This window comes from Sinohyriopsis cumingii, chromosome 17 (assembly GCF_028554795.1).
Source record: "Sinohyriopsis cumingii isolate HCF-2022 chromosome 17, ASM2855479v2, whole genome shotgun sequence".
NCBI lineage: Eukaryota > Metazoa > Mollusca > Bivalvia > Unionida > Unionidae > Sinohyriopsis > Sinohyriopsis cumingii.
In genome coordinates this window covers 97,837,948-97,851,194 of record NC_142977.1, presented here as the reverse complement: position 1 = coordinate 97,851,194, position 13,247 = coordinate 97,837,948, and the positions used below count along the sequence as shown (strand labels likewise).

At 39.1% G+C, this 13,247-nt stretch overlaps 1 protein-coding gene across 7 annotated transcripts in view; it reads right to left on the bottom strand.

Annotated features, from left to right (window-relative positions):
* Positions 1-13,247, bottom strand: part of LOC149779509 (uncharacterized) — a 44,876-nt gene that overhangs the window by 27,636 nt on the left and 3,993 nt on the right. The window contains exons 1-2 of one of the 7 annotated variants that reach the window (XM_089940215.1): positions 4,011-4,292; positions 2,231-2,468 (exon numbers count right to left, since the gene is read on the bottom strand). The gene's annotated coding sequence lies outside the window, so the exon portion shown is untranslated. Of the gene's footprint in view, positions 1-2,230; positions 2,469-4,010; positions 4,293-13,247 lie in introns of those variants that run through there. The other 6 variants (XM_089940213.1, XM_089940212.1, XM_089940211.1 and 3 more) reach the window with 6 other exon arrangements.

Genomic DNA, 13,247 nt, shown 5'->3' with positions numbered 1-13,247 from the left:
TATATATATATATATATATATATATATATATATATATATATATATATATATATATAGTTCTTGTTTTGTTACTGTCTTTTCCATGTTGCTATCTTGCTTTTCATTGATTACTGCCATCTATGCTCAAATATAAGTTAGTCCAATGGCAAACTGCACAGACCTGGATTTGTTTTTGCATAATGTACTGCCAGATCTGGGTCTATACAGATAGGATTATTATTAAAACAAACAACATAGACCTGACCTGCTTGCACATTATTCAAAGGCACATTTGGGTCTAGGTTACTTGCAGTTGGACTTGACTTATAAGCAAGCAAATATGGTAATCAGTGTTAGATACTGCAGACAGTTTGGTTGATAAAAGTAAGTATAGGTGTATAAATAGTTCATTTTATATTGTGATATAGTCCATAATCACTTATACTTGTAACAAATAATCTTATACAACATTAACTCATTTGAATAATAGACATACACATACACATAATAGACATACACATACACATAATAGACATACATATTTACATTTCAAATTTTAAAGTGCACATATTTATCTGTGGTCATCATAAATTGAAAAAAGGTTTTTGATATTGTTTGTTTCTTTTCTATTATCAGGCCATAAATTTCATCCATTTTTGAACAAAAAAGAATCATTAAATCAGTCCATGCTTTTATCTTATAAAGCAATAAAGCAATGAAGCAGTTTTCTACTTTTCTTCATCATGAACAAATCGACACGTTTTCAAACATATGAAAATAGTATAAGATTATTTTGAATGATTCAATGTCTTTTTATGCATCAATGGACAATATTTGTAGAACTTTAAAATTGTGGACATCATGTGGCATGCAGTACACAAATATTGTTCGAGCATTTTGATCACGAAGATATTTCATTGTCAATGACTCGTTGTTGATGTTCCTTATAGTTTTCTGTTACCTTCTGCAGCTAACTATACCACTATTTACATCTGACTAAACAAAAACATAATATTGCTAAAATTGGCATAAAAATTATTCAATTCTTTTAAATATTTACCATTTTTAAACCAAACATACATATTTCAATGCAAGCACAGTAGAGCCATGTCCGTTTCCACTCCAAGCGAATGGTTTTCCTAAGGTCAATCATGTGTCAATCATGTGTCATGATTCTGGAACCCAATATACTCTACCTCTTGGTGATCACTACTAGATTCATCCAAATGCCTGCTGGATGGGTCTATTTTTGAGAAAAGGTGCTAAATGGTCACTTTGGGACATGTCCAAGGCTGGTATAACAGTCTGAAACCCCTTCATACAAACTGACTCAGCCATCCAAGAATATAAACCTGTGAGGGATCAATTAATTGAAACAAATGTCAAATCATCTGACCATGATTTCATAGGATTAAAATTAGTCAAGCCAGTCACTTAAAGTGTTGATGGTTATTGTTGTTGTTGTAGAGTTTAACACTATTTGTCAGCACAAGATAGGCTATATATGCAGCATAAATGGTGAAGGAAGAACCAACGAAAATCCCGGAAAGAACGCCCGACCAACAAGAAGCTACTGGCAAGCTTTCTCACATGCCCACATTGGCTGTACCCGAGACTTGAACCCATATAGACAGAGGTGAGATAGCAGTGATCCATAATGGTGAGTGCTTTAGACCATTCGGCCACTCAGGGCCCCCAAAGTGTTGATGAATATGACAGTGTCTGCATTGTAATACAGAAACTTAAAAAATTAACAAATGTTTGACAGAATTGAATCATCCAGTGGACACATTCTTTGGAAAACTGTTAATCACTTTATCAAAACTAGCATATATTAATGTTTAAAAGATGCCACAAGATGAATTACCACGTAAAAAGAAACCATTATCCTCTGATATTTGGGATTACCTTTACCTGTTGCTTGTTAATGAAGGTAATAATTATTATTTGTAATTTCAAGTTAAAAACAAAATGTTAAATTAGTATTGTAACATGCTATGTCTAACAAGACAAAACATTTTCTAATATGTACTCTCTTATAAGTCGAGTCCAACTGCAAACTGCACAGACCCAGATCTGCAGCTGCTTAATGCACCTGCAAATATGGGTCTGTGTAGTTTGTTTGGAATAATCAGTAGAACAAACAATATAGACCCTGATCTGCATTATGCTAAGTCAAGTCAAGATCTTTGTTGTTTGCTGTTTGACTCGACTTTTAAGTGAGTAATATGGTATATATATATATACTTACCTTAACCTGTCCCTGAGTTGTCCTGACTGCCTGATAGCAGATAAAAAGACGCCTTGAGAAATTTGATGGTGGTTTCAAAGATTGGATGGTGGGTCAAATACTGAGCACTACTGATGAATCCACTATTTACATTACTGACATCTACCAGAATGCCCCTTGACCTTTGATCTCAGGAGTTGTTCTTCACTTAGAACATCAGCTGGACTGGTTCACTACCTGATTCCGGGATTCAATTTGCCTATGTGGGAGTAACATGGTCATTATAATCTAATTATTTACATATATCAAGTTCAAAATTATATCCATGAAATTTAAATTGCCATAGATCTCTAACAATCTCTATAATGTATGTATAGTATATATATATATATATATATATATATATATATATATATATATATACATAAAGACAAAATTGATTATATAAATCGACTTGGAAAATATTTCCACATTTTATTTGGAGCTGAAAAATGCATTAAGACCATTGTTGTAAGTATTATGTCCATGAATTTTTACCATTTAATCCCTCAAAAAATCCCTATAATTTTCATAGCAAACATGAACCCTCTAATTCTGTGGCAACCTTATATTTGTTCTCTGTGCTACGTTTCACTGTCGGACTCTAGTCCAACATACTTATCCGACCTCAACCATGTGTACACACCAGCAAGATACTTATGCTCCTCTTCTGACAATCGTATACTCGTTATTCCAACTATGAAAACAAAGTCATATGGACAGCATTCTTTTGCATACCAGGGCCCAGCAACGTGGAATAAATTGCCCACTGAACTTAGACACAAAGACACAGTTATCACATTCAAGAGGGCTCTCAAAACTCACTTATTTTGACTGCAAGAACAAACTTAAAGACCTAATAATGTTTCCTACCTTAAATATTCTCAGCATGTTTTTGTTTTTTTTAAATGTTTTCTAATTTCATCGTGTTTGTTTTTGTAATCATATCATTATATGTTTTTTATCTTATAGGTGTTATCTAATGTTGTAAAGCGCTTAGAGCTTCTAAAGATTAGGCGCTATACAAAGTCCTCATTATTATTATTATTACTATTATATTATTATTATATAACTGTCAAACTATATAATTTTTTCATATATCAATGAGAATGTACAAATCCATGATAAATATTTACTCAAGAAAATATTTTCACACACACACACACACACACATATATATATATATATATATATATATATATATATATATATATATATATATATATATATATATGTAGTGTATGTGTGTGTGTGTGCAGAATTTGTTGTTAAATATGGGTTTGGGGTGCGGAATATCTGCATGCCAAACAAGCAAAAATCTACCGACATTCGATGGTATCTTGAATTCTCTAATATACATGCACACTAACAGGTGCATACAGATAAAAAGTCACATGTGCAATAAATATATTACTATTACAATTTAAAAAAAATAAGAAAGAATCAAAGAAAATATGAGCTCAGCAATTAACAGAATGATGTCATTTTTACACCAGAAGACTTAGATGGACTGACAGAAGATTGTTTTTCCATCATTTATTGGAACAGAATCGGCAAGCTACAAGTACAAAAGTACACAGCCCTAAGACGGTCAGTCTATCAACTGATATGATTCCGTACAACACTGTCCTTCTTCGTCTAAATAAATCCGATGCAATATTACTCCTAAATGAGATCTTCTGCAGGGCCCAAAATGATCATGCTTACATTCAGATATATCCTAACAGGTTTTAAGTGCAAAAACTATAAAACAATAACTTACCATATACATGTACACAAGTTCTAACATATGCCAACCATCAAATAAACTGCTGTGAACTGCCGTCATGTACACAACTTCGTACCTCTCACTGCACTACTCGGCTCTTTGCTACAGCACTGAGAGCTAGGCTACATAGTTTGTTAAATCAGTTGATTTCTCTGATAGACACACGCCTTCTGCAAATCAAGGGCTGTTGGCTGCTTTTGTTAAGGAGGATGAAAATAATGCCTCTGGGTCATGATCATCTAAAACATGATAAGGTCTTACATATCCAAGTAAACCACCACTGAGATGGAAAATAAGGGGGCATTTTATCAGGGCCAGTACAGCGACTACTGAGTCAGCATTATAGTCAACGGCTATGAAAAATAAACGTGGAGAGCATCATGTACAAGAAAGATGAATCAACAGCAGATCTGTATCTAGTCTGCACACACAGTTATGTGGATGCTAAATACTTTTGCACCACCGAAGTGCAATGTTCAATGCAGTATATATCGTTCACATTAGAAAGAAACCGTTGGGAATTGAAACTATTAATAAAAAGAAAAAGAAACGAAAAATGATTGATACAAAGAATGGAAGATGTATTAAAGAACAACAGAAATAAAAAATAAAGAAAAGAAAGTAAAACGATAAATAGATCGGCATTTTTAAAGATACAAATTCCCCAACTGCAGTCAAAAAAGTCCAAAGAGATGTTGTTTTTTTGTTGTTGTTTTTTAAAGTCCAGAGGTATTATAACAAAAATGGACCAAGATGGCTATGATTGGTACATTATGTGCCCACAGTGGCGTAACTATCTCACTACGGGCCACACAGGAAACTTTCTGAACCGGCACACACACACACACACACACACACAGTTACTGTCACTTTTTTCCCCCGGTTGTGCATGGCTGCTATGCAGATATCGTAGCGATATGGCTGCAAAATTAAAGCTATTTTAAAAATCAAATCAAAATCTCTCTCTCTCTCTCTCTCTCTCTCTCTCTCTCTCTCTCCAAGTGCGAGCTATCGACACCCCAAAATCAATAGGCTTCTTCTTGCTTCAAGTGCTAGCCATCCACAACGTGTGATCCAAGCCTGTAATGAAGAACAGCTATTATGCTGAAACCATTTTTTATTTTTTATTGAACCCGTAATTATCTTAACTTTTTAGCTCTTTACCCCAAGCCAAAATGCTTCCTTACCATGTATGCAATTCACGCGCAAGGTTTGGTCCAGGTCTGCTAAAGAGCTTTGTATTTCTGCACAGGGTTCACAATTCAAAGAACATGTATTCCCCTGCTTTTCTCTATGGATAATCCTTGTTATTGTGTTTTTAAATACATATCCTAGAGGATGTTTAATCAACCTTCAGTCTTCTTTATGTGAATGATGGAGGTAGATTTAGATTTTAGAGTACACAGCCTGGTCTTTCCTCTCTGCTCGATCTGCATTAGCGATTATCTCTTCTTTTTTTTTAACTTAATAGTTAAATTAAATTTAATAATGAACCAATATGTTTTGGGAGATTTATGATACTGTAAATTTTTGTAAGTGTATTTACCGAAAATAGTGATACCTATAATCAGCGAAAGACTGTTTCTGTAATTCAAATACAGGCGAGGTTAGTATTCTTTGTGGTAATTCAAGTACTTTTCCCAGTACACTGAACAGTCATTTTCATCAGCTCTCTGATTCATACGGCACATATTTTTCTTTATAGTCATAACAAATAAATGTCAAACCAAGTATGAGAAAAGCATGCAAGTGTATGTTAACTTTGTAATTGTGAGAAACAACTTCGCCCTGTGACTTTGACTTTTTCAGCAGTGCTCCAAAAGCTCAGAGAGGAACCTTTGAGATCAAATATGTTTTTACTGCATGATTTAATTTGGGTGATATAGTTGAAAATGTTTAAATCACAAGCATTCCGATATACCTTCTGAATAATTATAATGCACTTCTTCCACGGAGCATGATGCATTTGAACCTAAGTCTAACATAAACCGCCATCCCTCGCCCCCAGTACCAAACAATGTACATTGCAACATAGCAATCAGTGTTATGCTAAAGAACAGAAACATAAACTTGAAATAGTTATTCCTGTGATATCACTGATATATTCTACAGTTTGAGCAGTGGTGGAACAGACCAGGTTCAGTGGGTTGAAAGGATCAAAGGGTTAACAAATTTAGTAATGTGTCTGAAACCATTATATGGAAGCCTGTGAAGCTCTGTCATCTGTTCTTTCTTAATATAATGGCGCAAAATTTTACAGAGATAATTTCGCAGTACATTTTGTCGTGGCCAGAGTGACACGTAACCATTAAGTCCGACGTATGGGCTAGTCTTGCAATAAATTTCTGGGTGTGAGGGATGGGATCTACTCTGTTTTGGGATGAATTGAATTTCAATTAGAGTATATTTGACAACGATCCGACATATATGTCAATGTATGGTTAAGTGTAGGGAATAACGGGGTTCAGACAAAACAGAGCCAATCATTTGTGAAAATCTTGGGCCATTTGAAACAGGTGTCATAAAATTATATTTTCTCGAATCGTTATTATCAAAGGCAGACTATAGAGGATTATTCTGACTTTGATGTGAGTGGTCAAATTTTTGGCAGTTTGAGAAAGTAATCCTGACTGGCTAAGCTAAACCAGGGATTGTGTTCCCAGACGGAATTCAAGGTTTTAAGCAAATCTCCCTCTTGAAGTTAGAAAGTCTAATTTTCTGAGGCAAACCAGATTTTAGCTCAGAGATTAGCAAGAAGTACTTTTCTCATTAAATTATCCAAGGGATGTGTGTCGGAAAGTTGAGGACACGATAAAGAGAGCTTCAGCTGCACAGTAAGGGCGAGTTTCAGTAAAGCACAATGTTAGTCTCAATTGCAAACAATGAGTTCATTAATGTAAGGATATAATTATTTGTTGAATTTATTCGTTTTAGACTCATATTTCACTTTTCCTTGAGTTCAGAAAATAATCGTGCATTCGAGGTCTGGAATATTATATGATTCATGTATTATAAGAATTTTCATACAATGATATGTATCAGTGAGTTCGCATTTAGTGGTTTGTACGTAATATAAATCATGAATCGTAGGAATTTCATGAATTTCTTCTGATACGAATGTTAAGATGTAAATTATATGTCTTGAATGATTTGTATAATGTATGCTGAGAATTGATTTTTCTATGTCTGGAAATGTATGTCTGTGAATCGTAATCAGCAAAGTAACGTAGTTATGACAAGGAATTAAGTCCATAAATTCGTTTGTGTAATTAAGCTGTGAATTATTCAACCAAGAACCGATGGTGTTAGCATTAGGAACTCGTGTCGACCGACATCGTCAGCTAATGATTTACACCTCACAGTAATAGTTATCAAAGATGTCTAATTATGTCATGTTGAAGAGGAATGCGAGTAGCCTTTTTAAAAGACATTAATTAATGATTGTACGATTTTTGTATCAGTATTAGGTTTCGAACTGTCCATATCAGCTTAGTTCTGGTGAATTGCTATAAGATAATATCTGACGTAAAATAGTGGGAATATTGTTTATCCCAGGAAATGAAAAATAAAAAGTAATAAAACTATTTATCTCTATTTATTCAAAAAGGAGAAGAAAAACATGACACCTATTTAGGTTGGGTATTATATTTTCATTGGAAGGAAAAAATAGCTCCATGACTGTACTGCACATTGGGGAAGAGTGCACTCTAACACCCAGATGGTTGATGAACCAAATGGGGGGTGGGGGGTGGAGAGAGAATAAATACATATCACCAACAGCAACTTGGCAAAAGCCCGGAAGCAATCAGGTAATGCTGACATGCCAATAATTTGACTTCGATTGGTCACTCGATTATATGATGAAATTTGTTCTATCGGCATAACAGAAAGGCTAATTTAATCTCGTATAAATTTTGTAACTCTGTTCGTAAGAGGAAGTGAATCCTTCAAATGTCATGCTCAATTTAAATTTTTTAGTTAATTGATTAAACATGGGCGGGGGGCAAGTGGCCGTGTGGTCTAAAGCGCTCACCGTTATAGATCACTGCCATCTCACCCCTGTCTGCGTGGGTTCGAGTCTCGGGCTTGGCCAATGTTGGTACGTGAGAAAGATTGCCAGTAGCTTCTCGTGGGTCGGTGGTTCTTTCCAGGATTTTCCCGGCTTCTTCCCACACCATTTATACTGGCCGCCATGTGTAGCCTATCTTGTCCTGAAAAATTGCATTAAACCCTACAACAACAACAACAAACATACAGGGGCTCGTGTTGTTATGTTCTTTATATCTGCTCAGATCTCTGCTGTTCATCCATTAATTTCATATTTTATTTTATTGTTTACTCGATCCTGGCAATAACACCGTGGTCGATTATCTCCTATATCACGATCAATGAAGCACCATAAGGAGTGAGGATCACATGTCATTTCACCACCTCCTGACACTCAACTTTATTCAAACTGAATTACAATAACAATTTTGCTTTAGATGTTGATATCCGTTAGTCTCGAGAGACGATGGAAGTGCTCCCATGAGAGATGTCCCGGTTGGTGGTTGTGCAGCGTCTGCTATGGCTATGTAGCCCAACATGGGAGTGGCAGTCCTTGCTGCACTTGAAGTTTGGGTCTGGTGTGTGTTGGAGCTGCTTCTTCTTCCTCTGAGATCGCGTTTTATCAGCTAGCAAGCGTAGTTTGTCCTCGCCGGCTTTCAAACCTATGATCAGAGCGTGTCGCCAGCTGAGCATGTCTAGAGCGAGCTCTTCCCAGGTGCTGACATCGATGTCGAGGTCTTTCGTGTCGTGCTTGCAGACATCCTTGAAGCGGAGATGCGGCCGTCCGACCTACCTTTTGCCAGAGGCAAGTTCCGAATAAAGAAGGTCTTTGGGGATTCGTCCGTCACCCATTTGACGTACATGGCCCAGCCATCTGTTGTGACGTTGGCGAAGGAGTGTGGCCATACTAAGAATCTTGGCACGTTCAAGCACCTCGTTGTTTGTTTCTCGATCGCTCCAGGTGATCCAAAGTATGCGTCGGAGATATCGCAAGTGAAAGGCGCTCAGTCTTTTCTCTTGCGAGGCATACCGAGTCCAGGTTTCACTGGCATACAGGAGAGTGCTTAACACCCAGGCACGATACACAGAGATCTTAGTGTTCAGGATCAGCATGCTGTTGTTTCACGCTCTCTGCAACAACCTGGAGAGAGTTGTTGATGCCTTTCCAATCCGCTTGTTGAGCTCATCATCGAGCGATAGGTTGTTGGTGATGGTAGAGCCGAAGCACGTGAACTGATTGACTACCTCAAGTTCGTAGTTGTTGATGATGATGCTTGGGGTGTCCGTGTTCTGAGCCATCACGTTTGTTTTCTTTTAGGCTGATGGTCAACCCAAATTCATCGCATGCATTAGCAAAGCGGTCCATCAGGTGTTGTAGCTCAGCTTCTGTGTGAGTGGCTAGGGCAGCATCGTCTGCGAAGAGCATGTACCTGATGGTTGCTTCACACACTTTGCCCTTTGCTTTTAGTCGTGCCAGGTTGAACAGTCTGCAGTCTGATTGCGTGTGCAGGTAGATCCCTTTTGTGGAGGTTCCAAAGGCGTGCTTGAGCAGAACAGAAAAGAAAATGCCGAAGAGAGTGGGGGCTAGGACGCAACCCTGTTTCACTTCGCTGCGAATGTTGACGGGGTCGGACGTCGAGCCATCGTACTGCACTCTGCCTTTCATGTCATCGTGGAACGACTGGATCATGCTTAGCAGCTTTAGAGGGCATCCAATCTTCGGCAGGATTGTGAAGAGTCCGTCTCTGCTGACCAGATCGAACGCCTTGATGTCTATAACGGCCAGGAAGAGGGATCTGTGTTGTTCTCTGCATTTCCCCTGCAGTTGCCTGACAGAGAAGATCATGTCGATTGTTGACCTCTCTGCCCGGAACCCGCAATGCGACTCAGGACACACTCTGTCAGCAAGCGTCTGCAGTTCGTTCAGGGTGACGCATGCGAAGACTTTACACACGATGCTGAGAAAGGATGTGCCCCTGTAGTTGTTGCAGCCACTTCTGTCGCCTTTGTTCTTGTACAGGGTTACGATGTTGGCATCTCTCATGTTCTGAGGCACTGCACCCTCACCCCAGCACTGGCAGAGGAGGTCGTGCAGGTGTGTGATCAGCACACTGCAGCCGCACTTGATGACTTCTGTTGGAATGTCATCCTTCTATGGGGCTTTACCTAAGGACAGTTTCTCTAAGGCTTTATTTATTTCTGTCACAGTAGGTTTCTCGTCCAGTTCGTCCATGAGCGGAAGGTTTTCATTGGCCTTGAGGGCATAGTTGGTCACGTGGTTCTCTCTGGAGTACAGTTCAGAGTAGTACTCCACCCATCGCTCCATCTGCATGCCCTTGTCGTGGATGGTATCGCCTGCGAAAGAGTTCAGTGGTGCTTTCATTTTCTTCGTGGGACCCATTGCTTTCTTTATGCCATCGTACATGCCTCTGATGTTTCCGATATCTGCTGATGACTGGATGCTCTGATAGAGATGAAGACAGTATTCATTGGCGTACTGCCGTGCTAACCTCTGCACTCTGCTTCTGGTAGACCTGTATGCCTGTAGAGTCCTCTGGCAGAAAGATCGCTTGTATTCCAGGTGATCACTGCGACACTCTTCTATGGCTGGCATGAGTGTGGCGGAGTTAGCCTCAAACCAGTCGTTGTTCTATGATTGCTTCTTACCAAAGATCCGTGTGGCTGTGCTGTACACATCTCTGATATGACCCCATCTCTCTTTGGCACTGCCGTTGGGAGGTTCTGAATCGAAGGTCTTGGATAGGGCATAAGTGAATTCCTCAGCCTTGTCTGGATATGACGTCCTCCTCATGTCAATGCGTGGTTTACCCTCTTTCCTAGAGCGGTGTATCTTCTCTGGCTGAATCTTCATTTTGCAGCACACCGGCGAGTTGACAATGTCTCAGTCAGCGCTGTGGAAGGTACAGCTAAGAAGCACACCTTTCATTGCAGACCGTCTCGTAATAATCAAGTCCAGCTGATGCCAGTGTTTGGAGCGCGGATGCCTCCAAAAGACTTTATGCTGTGGCTTTGTCTGAAAGAATGAATTAGTGATGCTTAGGTCGTGGTACGAGCACATTTCTAGGAGTCGCTGCCCGTTCTCATTGATCTTACCACTGCCAATTTTGCCAAGACAGGAAGGCCAAGCGGCATGGTCGGCACCCACCCTAGCATTGAAGTCGCCCAGTAATATAAAGTTCTCCTCCTTGGGAACTGTGTCGATGAGCGAGTTTAACTCGTCGTAGAACTCATCCTTGGTATCTGCGGTGGCACTTAGTGTGGGAGCGTAAACGCTGATCAAGTTGACAGGCCCGCTTGTGGTGTGAAGGCAGAGGGATAGCAGTCTTCCGTTTCCTTGTTGGCAGGGTTCCATCATCCCAGCAGGGATTTCCTGACGGCGAATCCAACACCAACCTCTCTGGCTTCGTCAGCGCTCTTTCCTTGCCAGAAGAACGTGTAGTTTTTGTCTGTGAGGGACCCGGAATCTGGTAGCCGTGTCTCCTATAGTGTGGCGATGTCGACCTGGAGTCTTGCAAGTTTTGTCGTTGTCCAAAGCAACCCCAGACGTCTGATATTTTACGCCAATCGAGCGATCACTTATAACCGATAAACTGCTGCTTCCCGTGTTGTATCGACGCTGTGAAGCGAAGCTGGAGTGTGATTTCTAGGGCGCAAGCCTGGACAGGATGATATGGAGAATCAGCTGTTGCCCATGCAGCTGAATCCCCCTCTCCACGCAGCTGATGGATCCAAGGGACAGGACAAACCGATACGTCATGGCACCAGCGACGTCGCAGGAGTTCCGAGATGACACTGAAAATAATGCCAAATCGCCTTAGGGACTCCGTCTCCGGATTTTCTGTTAGGATTTACTCCCTTAGACTTTCCCACGAGAGGGTATAGTCCCAAGCCAGCGAAGGTTTGAAGTCAGAGTTTATCTTCTCCTAGACGGGCTACCACCCAAGGTTAAGGAGACCATCTGCCCGAAGCGTCTGGTTTTGAGAAGCCAGAAACTCGCCTGTCATCCCTTCTCCAGTCAGTTTAAACAGGTTCCGCCGGGCTTAGTTAAGCCACTCGTAAAGGCCTGGAGCTGGATTTGGTTGTCAGAGGCTCTATCAGACGCAATCCATTGGGAGTTTTCCAGGGGAAGTGGGTGCTTATCTCCCACATCCGACCCTGGCGATAACAACCCTTGGAACCCATTTGCTTTAGATATATTTTATTTAATTTAGTTTTATATTTAGGTTGATTTAATTCCTAAGAATTAAGATGGGGATTAATCTGGGCTTATGAGTACACAGCTAAACCTTGCTTCAGAAGCTCATTAACATAGGAAATAGCTCGGCGTGGCTATTTTCACTTCTTATAGCTTCTGAAGTAATTATCAGCAAGAGGCCCAAGATGGTTCGTAAAGCCCCCGAGAGTTCATTTTCAAAGACTTTTAAATAAGATTAAGGACTTCAAAAAGTTTTTAAAGATTAATTTTTATGGAAAGTTAGCTTTCACTATATATTATTTTGTTTATCAAGGTCACAGAAAAACATAGCTAATTAGAGAATTCTACTCTTTTAATGACCCATGTTGAGTTTTCTTTTGATCCACTCATTTGTTTTCTCATTTTACCAATTTTTTAAAATTATTTTTGAAATCTTGAACTTGAAAGTGATATTTTATTTTGTTTTGCATTCCATCTGATATTTTCAAGCAGTTTGTGAACAAATTCCTCAAATTTGACAATTTCTCAAAGATAAAACCACATTTATGTAATTTAAAGAGCTTTCAAGGCAAGCCCTCAAATTTAAGTATTTTGTTAAGGTTGCATCAATCATGGCTCAAGTGAAGGAGATCGCTTATATGGCTGACATCAGCCTAATACAAGACCGGATTACCCATTAAGCACACTTAGCACGTGCTTAGGGCATCAGAAAAATTTCAAATTAATTTTTCCATGATAAAATTTAATGAATTATATATGACCATTTCAATCTGCATGTACGAGTATTTTGATTTGGAATGATGGCAACATTGGTACTTTCCCCCTTTTTAGCTTTTAATATTGTTATATTTTAGTTTCACATTTTGTAGGAAGGGGTCTGGACACCATACTATTTTCAGTGCTTAGGACCTTGGAAGGTCATAATCCGGCCCTGGACTAATAGCAAATGCTATAGCAGTTGGCCAAAA